Below are 10431 nucleotides of genomic sequence, written 5' to 3'. Positions count from 1 at the left end.
ACTGCTCAAGTTGGCACCCCACCTGCTATGACAAAATTTAAAATGAGAGCGCTAGTGGAGGTGCTCCCATAGAAGAGCACTCTAGCAGGCAGGTGAGAGGGTTAGCAGTTAATCATGAGCAGGTGAGAAGATGCACAATTGATCACGAGTATGTGTCGATTGAAAGCTGAGCAGATAAGGTTGTGGCTTGTGATTGCACACATGTAATGGCGCTCTCTAAAGATCACACAATCATCTAGCATCATGTTTAGTATGGCTCTAAAAAGAGTGCGAACTGATGAGATGGAGCTACCATAAAATGTGGGATAACTAACTGAACCGTGATCACAAGCTGATGTCATTCCAAAAGATGATCACGATCGTGAACAGCTGAGAAGAAATTAAAATAGCGTGAAATCTCGATGTCTCTTTCTTCGTAGTCGGTGAACGATTGGGCACCAATCACTCCAAAAGGGAGAGAAAAAGTACGAGTGACTTATGAAAGTCCTATGTATCGGTTTTCTCGGACTAATCATTCAAAACGAGGAAAGAAAGAGCAGCGGCCCATTCTTTTCTGATCACCAGTGTGTCCGGACTAATCATCCAATAGGAGGAAAGAGAGAGCAGCAGCCCCCTTCTTTTCTGACCAGCAATGTGTACAAAGTCAAGTCAACTGACTGACTACATACCTGAGGCCAAGAAAAGTAGGAGGATCTTCCCAGTCGAACAGGGTCTTTTTGGTCCTCTTCAGAGGGCTATCCCAATCTTTTGGCAATCTCTCCTGTTTCATTTCTTGCTCATCCCTGTCCCAGGAAGGCGTACAATCATGACAATTATGTGGCAAATTTAGTATTCAACCTGGTGTTGCAGCAGGTCCGATTCCATCTCCAGTCTGTAGAAGGGGAATAAGGAAGAACCACTGGGATGAGAAACATGGACCAATGGAGGAGTTGAGGGAGGATGTGGAGAAAAGAAAAAAAAAAAACCTTATTCTATCAAGAGAAGTAAATTTTTGAAGTTCTCTAAAGATGGAGCTTTATCCATCCAAAGAGGACAACAACATTTAACAAAAGGATCTTCTCTTTCTTTATTATCTTCTTGCGGAACTCAGGAATGAACAGATGCTCGTACAGAAGTTTCCCACAGGTTCAAAAGTGTCAAATAAAGTCTATACGCTGTTAAGTTGCACCATGGCACACTTCCTCATCAGCTCCCGATCCTTAGTTTTCATATGGTGCGAGACCTCCAAGAAAGGGGAAAGGGTTTAGATGAAAACCTCCTATTCTCCAAGGAATCAGGGAACCAAGGATCTGAATGGAATCTATTCCATTTCAAATGAGACTGAAGATGTTTTCAACTAAGGACTCTTCATTTCCAAGGGGAGATGGGAGGGGGGGGGGGGCATGAGGTCAACAGAAATTTGATCGGGTACAATTGATAATTGTCCCTAGAAGAATTTACTCTGGGTGATCTCCAACCGCGATAGGTTCAAGGACGAGGGTCGCCAAGAGGAGTAAATAGGAACTAATGGCCATGCTTCGGGTAGACAGGAGGGTCTATTGAATAGACCTGCAGGTCATAATTATTAGTGCGTGCATTGAGGGGCACCACTCTAGCTCTTGCTAGCTTAAGGATTCCAAATTATGTTCCATCCAGGACGCACAGGCTATAGGGGTGTGTTTCAAGTCCTGTGGGGAGCGTCTAGGTGATGAGCAACATGGCTAGGTTCATCTTGAATAGTGAAGTGTCAAGTCGCATATATGTGAAGCATGTCTGGGTAGCTTGCGAGGTGTTCAGGTGCTTCTGGGTGTGGGTAAAGCCAGTGTACGGTGTCCCCCGTTCAAAGCTGGCGGGGGGGGGGGGGGGGGGGGTAGCACTAGCTGGTGCAAGGCCATTACCACGACAGTCTCAGGGGAAGAGGGATTGTCTAATGTAAACATGCGGGGTAATCCACACACATGCTCAGGTGTTTACGAGTGGCCATAACTGCATGTGTGTAAAGAGCCATGTGGGGAAAGCAAGCTGTGGGGAAGGAGCATGCGAATCCATTGGATCATATGAATCTCTGTTATTAGTAACGAGTATTAGTGTGAGACAGCATTTATCAGTAAAAAATGATTCAAAGTCCAAATGCTACCTGCTCGGAGACAAATGTTTGCTTACACATCAAGCTGAAGGATTCAGTCTCTATTCGTGAAGGAGAGCTTGTTCATCCCGATATTGTCTTCTTCCAAACTCGTAAGGGGTTGGAAAATTGGGAAGTCTGTCTCAAGGGCTCTGTCATAAGATGCCGAAGGTTATTCCCCTCTAGGTACTAAGTCAAAAAGCAAAAGAATGAAACTTTTTAAAGCCAATTTTGCTTAACCCTAGACATCCCCATGACTGAAAACAATCATAAATATGCAGGAAAGAAAGAGAGAAAAGTAATTAAAAATCCAAGAAACTCCAGAAAGTGGAAGAAAGTCTGTTCTCAGACGGCTGAAATCAGATTGAATGTTCGGTGAGTAAGCAGGGGAGAGGAGCTTCCCCGACCCCGGCCAATAACTATCGGCCCCCTATCTACACCTCTTTATAAATGCTAAGTACTGCAGCTTCGCTGATCTCTACTACTATGTACAGGACAAGGATTTATATTTGCTATAACGATTCTCTTGTAGGAAAGTAGAAAGGGACACTGACTAAGACCTGTCGAAAGACGAGTGCCAATTCCTGGCAAGTTCTTAACTCTCTTGATTAGTTCCACCTCCTACCTTTTTACTACGTGGCCATATCATCTCAGACAAACTTCCTTAGCCTTCTTCTTTACATTAAATATACCACACATTCTTCTTGTATCTTGCCACTCCCTTTCCAGTAGTCATATTCACGCAATCCATCTCACCATACTCATTTCAATTCTTTCTAACAGTCCCTAATATTGCCTCTTAGAAGGCCTAATTTCTGCCCCATAACTGTCTTATAAATCTTTATTTCAAACCTTAATTGTTTTCTTTTTTTGTCTAAAACGACTCCAATTACATCTCTATTTTTGCCATTCTTTTTTAACTGTCTCCCTGCTTTCTCAGTACAGTACCTCCCACCACTGTTCTGTTTTAGCACTGTAGTATCTTCCACTTGAATGTTTACTTCTTCATGGCCATCTCCACCACTAATTGAAAGTGTTCAAGAGAGAATTAATGTGAACCTTTACATGATCACTTGGGGAGTGATGGACCCTATCCCAAGAACACACTAGAAAACCATGAGAGAACGGAACCGAGGGTGTGTCATTCGATCCATAGGGACGGAGCCTTCTTCATTCTCATAACAGACCATACGTGGCAAGCTATGCCCTTCCTGAATAGCATCTGGGGAACCAAGTAGGGAGACCAATTTACTATTCCTTTCACTAGAGTAGACTGTAGAAGTCTGTAAACCTACTCGGAAGCCCTCATGCTCTCTCTCTTCCTTACATTAACCTGGTATATTACAGGGAATATCAATAAGCAGGTCTGGAATGTTGTCAGTGTGCGGCTCAACGTTCTGAATGGCACATCCAGGGTTGTGTGAGCTCTAGGAAATCAATGAATTCCGTTATCCTTTCTGCCTTACCTTACCCTACCCATTTACCTGGAAGTCCAGGTACGGGATGAAAGGACAGAGTGCTGTCTTAGCCATTCTAAGGAAGGAAGAGCTTAGAGGAACAGATTGAACCTGTAAGTTGCAGGAATTTTCAGCATCCACTCAAGGCGCAGTGGGGGTCTCGGGACAGTTACCCTCAAAAAGCCTGGATCCTTAACTGTTCTGAAACTCCCCAGAGAACGACCTCTCGCACAACGTTGATTCAAAAATACATTATTTTTTTACAATTCCGATATTTATTTAACAACCATTTCTCGAAGTTACGAATGTGTAGTGGCAGTACAGACATCTGCGTAATGTTCGCATGTTGTGTTCGATGCGTTAGACGGAGGCAACTGGCAAAGATTCTATCGTATCAGTATTCAGTAGCTCTCTCAGAATCACGTGTTCTTTCTTAATAATCTTACGCGATACATCTCGTGTTGTAGCATTCGATTGTGTGATTTTAGTCTCGTTTACATACGTCTTCCGGACTTCTGGTATTTTTTTTCAAATTGTAACTATCACCTGAGAAACATAGCATTAGAAAATATCTAAAAAGGGGGCAGTACAAAAATTTTAATGATGAGTCAAGTAATATCAAGGCTTGATTATTGCAATTCTCTGTACTATAAACAGCCCAATACACTACTAAGAAACCTTCAAAATGTACTGATAAAGGCATTAAATTTCGGGAGAGAATAACTCCTGCACTGATCGACCTACATTTGTTACCTGTTAAGGCTAGAATTGAATATGACAAATTCGGAGATAATTTGTATTTTTCCTAACCATACAAACCTTAGCTATTTATATTGGGTTTACCTTTTAGCGTAGCTGAAATGGCGAACCATTAGAATTTAACGAGGGTGTATTACCCACACGCTAGTTAGCGGTGAACTGCTTTACTTCACTTAGAGGTAGGACTTGTCTTGGGGGACAGGGCTGGCAGGCAAATATGTGTAAATAGCTAAGGTTTGTATGGTTAGGAAAAATACAAATGATCTCCGAATTTTTCATTTGTTCCGTAACCGAAATACAAACCATGCTATTTACATTGGGTGACTTACCCCTTAGGAAGGGTGGAAAGTCCCCAGCCATACTGGCTTTCGCTTTACCCGGGGACTCAAAATCTGAGTGAGTCGCACTCGAGAAAAGGAGTCCCTGCACCTCACAAGTTCCTTGATCCGCAAGGAAACGTGTTGCCTACATAAGCTTGTGTGTGAAGGAAGAAGGGTGACCCGTCCTAGGCAGTTGACCTGGAGTTCCAGAAGGAACTCTGGGTTAGGACGTTCCCAATACCACATCGTCAGGGTATGGGGGACGCGACAGTATTGACTCAATACTCGGAACACAAGGAAGCATGGTTTACCTGCAGAGGCTTGAGGTCAGCTATGCAGAGACCAGGATGCTGCTTCCCCAGTAGAGGGGACGATGAAGAAAGAAGTAAGGGCCAGACATACTTCTTTCGTTCATGCAGACTAAAACCTGATAACAATGCCCTCAACCTTCTGCTACCTGTCCAAAAAGGAGCCTGAGGTTAGACCAGCTGTTATGTAGCCACTACAGAGCGATAGAAACGTATCGATACTCCTGTGGGTCACGTCCTGCAGGAAGCGGGCTGCGAAGGTCATTAGACGCTTCCAGACTCCAGCTTGTAGCACCTGCGTCACAGAGTAGTAGTACTCGAAGGCGAGGGACGTTGCGATGTATCCGACATCGTGCTGTAGGGCGACGTGATGGAGGAGGGTCTGGATTCAGGTCGAGATGAATGTCCTTGAGTCCGAGCTGAAGAGGTATACTGGAGACTCTCCCCTGTGTCCTTCCTGTGCTCCCAACCCGGCTGCATGTGAGGACAAACTACAGCTGTTCCCAAGGATAACCCCTCGATTCCTTTACTGGCAAGAAGGAGAAGGTTTGGGTAATCTGATACAGAATGGTGACTCGAAATCTTGAAGGAGTTGGACCGAAGGGCCGGGACCCCAAGATTCTGAGTCTAGCAAACAACTCAGGAGCGAACCTGAATGTTGCCTTCCCCTGTCCCTTAGAAAGGGCGGAGTCGTACGAGACCAAGAAGATTGCTTACACACTGGCCGAGGCCAGAGTGAGCAGGAGCACCGTCCCCCAAGACGGAATACGATCAGAGGCCTGACGTAATGGTTCTTGAGAAGATCTCTTAAGGGACTAAAAAGTCCGAACCATGCTCCATGGAGGTGGTCTCACTCCGACTGGGGGCAGGGACGTTCGCAGCTTCGCATGAGCAAAGAAAGGTCCAGCGGGAAGGAAAAAGTCTATTCCTTTCAGCCTGAAGGCCAGAGAAAGGCTGAGCGACAGGCTTCATTGCCGAGAGCGGAAAGGAGTTTCCTCCCGCCGAAAAGCAATAAGTCCGTTATTGCTGGAAAAGAGGCCTCAAGGGAATAGGTATCTCTCCCACGACACCAACCACAGAAGACTCTCCACTTCGCCTGGTAGACCCCTGCGGATGACTATCGCAGGTGACGCGACCTCAGCTCCGCGACTGTAGCGGGTTGTCTCTTCTTGAGGAGGCGGCGTAGTGTCTCCATGCGCGAAGCCGAAGCGATGCCACGGCTCGTGAAAGATGTTGTAGTGTGGTGCTTGAGTAGCCTGTGCCGTGGGAGAAGCTCTCCCGGGAGTTCCGTCAGGGGAAGCAGAGGGTCCGGAAACCGTTCAGCGTATAGTCACAGTGGAGCTCTCAGGGCCATCGAAAGGTTGACAGACAACCTGGTCTTGTTGAGACCCATTCTCAACAGACAACAATGGTGGGAAGACGCAGGCGTCGATGTTGTCCCACCATCACCGGAAAGCATTTTGCCAAAGAGTCTTGGGGTCTGAGACTGGGGGAAAGAATAGCGGAAGCTTGAAGTTCCAGGCTGCCGCGATCAGGTCCTCCAGGCCAGGACTTGCTGGCTACTAAAGGCCAAAGACCCCCAGGTACCCTCTATCTGCGAGGCTCTGCTCAGATAGTTGGAGAAAACATTCCTCTGCCCGGAATCATCTCAGTATCTCTACTGCAAGATGCGAAGGTATGAAAATGCGTCCTTTGCTGGTTGGAATACGCCAGTACCATGAAGTCGTCGCGCGTGGAGCGACTCGGCAGGAACTGTAGGATCTGTAGAGGGGCCAGACTACGGCCCCTAAGCCTGCCTGAATGATGGAGAGGTATCCTTCAGGTCCTGACCATAGGCCTGAACCGGAACATGCGCCCCCCCCCCCCCCTTTTCTTTGACGAGTCCGAGAACAACATCAAAATGTGGGGAAAGGACGAGAATATCCACTCTCATCAAGAGGTTCCATAGGTCAACACCCATTGCAGGTCTAAACGTTCCGCTGGTCCCATAGGGGCCAGAAAATCCGGCTAATCGTTGCTTTGATACCACCGGAACTTGGGCTGCCCCACAGGGAACTTATCCTGAGGCGACCGTTCGGGACTTTAGATGGGTCAACGAGGAAAAGAGACCCAGGAAACGTTCCAAGGTAGGGCTGAAAGCTCTGCTTGACTGAGAACAGGTACTGCGACTCTCCTCAGCCTTGCCCCAGTCAACTGAAGGGAAGGCTCGGAGAAGGAGGCAACAGCATCTGGCGTACCCAGGCGGTCACCCATCCAAGTACTGACCAGCCCAATGTTGCTTAACTTCGCTGATCGGACGAGAAGCGGTGTTTCCAACGTGGTAAGGCCGTTGACTCAATATCATGGCTAGATACCCCATATGTTGAGGCAGAAGTAGAGAAGGCTCCTAGCAAATTACCATGATCCCTCACTCATGGTAAGGACCCGGAAGCCTGTCCCGGCGTCGAAGAAGGTCGAACCCGAGCCTACCGGAGTTGACCAGACCTCCAAAAGGCTAAGGAGGCGGAAGCCTGCTCCTGAGCGGCCATGAGAAAAGCAGGGAGAGTTCTTTGGAGAAAATCCTGCGATGCCGCGGCGGGATCGCCACACCGCATCTTAAGTCTAGGCTGAATTCCAAGAGCTTCCTGGAAGATGGATGGAATGGAAACTGGAAGTACCCGTCCTTCCGATCCAGGGCCTAAGGAGTCCTGCCGCCTCGTTACCAGTCTGATCGATTCTGATGTCCCACGCTGGACAAAGTTTGTTCGACAAACTTGAACAGAGCTGAGAGGTCGACCATGGAATTCCCGTCTCAGATGCTTTCCTACGAGAAAGGATCGACTGAAGAAGCCGTCGACGATCCTATGGAGGATCTTCTCCTAAGGCATGGATCATTCTGCCCAAACGGGCAAAACTCTTGCCAACCCCATGGCATAGAGGTTCAATGACACTGAATTCGCTGACAGAGACGGAGAGATGGTAAGAGCGAGGCGCGATATCCTTGGCTGATCAAAGAGATCGTGTAGGAATCGGCATCGGGAAGCTGTTATCCGGATGAGTAACCTTAGGCATCCTCCCAGCGTGAGACCTGCAAGGGGGGGTTGCCAATCCTAGAGTTTGTGAACTCTGCCGCTCCCTCTAGGATTACGCCCCCCCCCCCAGGAGAGCTTCCCGTGCTATCTGTCCCTGACAGGAGGGGACTGCTATCGGACACCTTGTCTTAGCTGCCGTAGCCGGTCCGATAACTTAGGTCGACGAGGCTGAAAGAAGAGGCGCTGGAGGCCTGCAGGGTCTGGAAGAAAGCGCCTTGGAGGAGTGAAAACGGAAGTCGACTTCCTCCGCACAACCGCTGTCCATGTCTCTGTCCTTGGGCACAAACAAGCTCTTCCCAAGGATGGAAGAGTGTCTGAGGTTGTCGACATCCACGGATGAGACACTCGAGAGGAAGCCCTCGGACACTGCGCCTAGATGGTCCAACCTCGAGCTTGCCCGCAAGATCGAAACTTGGCGATGAAACGCCAAGGTGCTAGAGCCCGAGAGGAGGAAAGTACCCATGACCTTCCTGGAGCTTCCTTGTACAAAACCTCGGGTCGCAGCCGAGGAGGGAAAGGACCTGGTAAGCCCCTTCCACGAGATGGAGAAGAGGAAGGGGTAAACCAGTCACCCCTTGCCCGACGGAGAAAACTCGAACGGAAAGCTCCCTGGCAAGACCCTTCCAGGGAATGACGAGGAAGGGCTAACCCAGGTTCTGGAAAGAAGAATGTTGCTCAGACCTCCCTGAAGATTCTTCCTGCTCTTGCATGTGCCATGCTCTGCGTTTACGGGGTGAAGACCGTGTTCTGGAAATACGCTCCAGAAGACTCGCCAGGCTGGCCACGTTGCGAAACCCCGACGGGAATCGAGGTCGCAATCGCCCTGGAGCTCGCGCGATGGTAAATCAATGGTTTGCGCGTGGCCGAACGTGGAAGCGCCCATGCGCGGGCACGCAGGAGCGCAGACGAAAGTGCGCGAGGGAGCGCAGAAGGAGGGCGAGCGTGGTAGGAAGGGCGAGAGCTGGTGGTCGGAATCCGAAAGTTCACAGGCGACGAGGGCTCCACGGAGATATCGTACTCTACACACACAAGCACAAACTCTGAAAAGGAAACTTACTGATTTCTATGCTCAAATATATACATAAACACGAAAAAAACGTTTACATATATATTGAGTAAAAGAAAAGTAAGTGATTAAGTAAAGACAAAACAAATAATGGCTGCCAAGCGAGGACGAAGACAGACACGTCTGTCCATCGTCCGAGCCAAAAGTGAAGTGAAGCAGTTCACCGGTGTGTGAGGGGGGAGGGGTAGCTAGCTACCACTCCCCTACCTCCCGCTAACTAGCGCGGGGGTAATACACCCTCGTTAAATTCTAATGGCTCGCCATTTCAGCTACGCTAAAAGGTATACCCAATGTAAATAGCGTGGTTTGTATTTCGGTTACGGAACAATTAAGATTTGTTTGTTGACTCACAAAGCACTTACAAGTGATAAGTCTAAGTCCCCTACCCTCAAGCTACTAGCGCTGCTGTAAGAGTTAGACATGCTGATGACCCATATAGACTATTCAAAATTAATGTGAATCATGCAATAGGAGGAAGAGCGTTTTGTTATGCTGCACTGAGACTCTTCAACGACCTTCCACTTGATGTCAAGAATAGCAAATATGTGGCAACTTTCAAGAAAAACCTGAAGACTCATCTCTTTGGAAAGCGTTGTAATAGTGATCTGAAAACTATTAAGCCTGAATACAAATGCTAGCAAATAACTGAAAAGATACAGAGCAAAATATTAACAGGAAAGAAATTATTTTCACACACCAAGGCCCGCCTGAACAGACTCTTAGTGTCTGATGGAGGGCGAGAAGTAAACCCATAAAAGTAAAGTAAGAGAAAAGGAAGTGTGTAACTCCTTCAGGATCTGCTAGGAAGCTAAGATCAATTACCACTGAAACTAAACAAATAATAAAAAAAGAAGGTGGAAGTAAAATTCATTCGATTACAAGGGATATGACCTTGGCGCATTCTAAGATTTTTACAATACTAAAGGACAAGAAGCGTTTAAAGGAGACGGCGAAACCAAAATGAAATCAATCAGTAATTGCTGCTGTTAAAATATACCTTAAATTGATGATAAAAAGTACAAATATGAAAAAATGAATTTCAGTTATCTAGAAACCAAAATCATTTTAAATTTCTTTCAGTACATATACGTTATGATGTCGACTAAAACTAAGACCAGCAGACGAAATAAAATTTTGAATTTTAAGCCCACCTTTGAATTGAAAATATGATATATATATATATATATATATATATATATATATATATATATATATATATATATATATATATATATATATATATATATATATATATATATGTTATTTTGATAATAAAATAAATTTTTGAATATACTTACCCGGTGATTATAATAGCTGCAACTCTGTTGCTCGACAGAAAACTCTAA

General features: G+C 46.5%; 1 protein-coding gene and 1 pseudogene across 1 annotated transcript in view; both read right to left on the bottom strand.

Annotated features, from left to right (window-relative positions):
* The window catches only part of LOC137627750 (sphingomyelin phosphodiesterase-like), a 270093-nt gene that overhangs the window by 240250 nt on the left and 19412 nt on the right, over nucleotides 1-10431 (bottom strand). The gene's annotated exons all lie outside the window — the stretch shown is intronic.
* On the bottom strand, nucleotides 7165-7282 carry LOC137627957 (5S ribosomal RNA; annotated as a pseudogene).

This window comes from Palaemon carinicauda, chromosome 35, assembly GCF_036898095.1.
Source record: "Palaemon carinicauda isolate YSFRI2023 chromosome 35, ASM3689809v2, whole genome shotgun sequence".
Lineage (NCBI taxonomy): Eukaryota > Metazoa > Arthropoda > Malacostraca > Decapoda > Palaemonidae > Palaemon > Palaemon carinicauda.
Note: the sequence above shows the minus strand (reverse complement) of the source record. Positions and strands in the feature narration are given on the sequence as shown.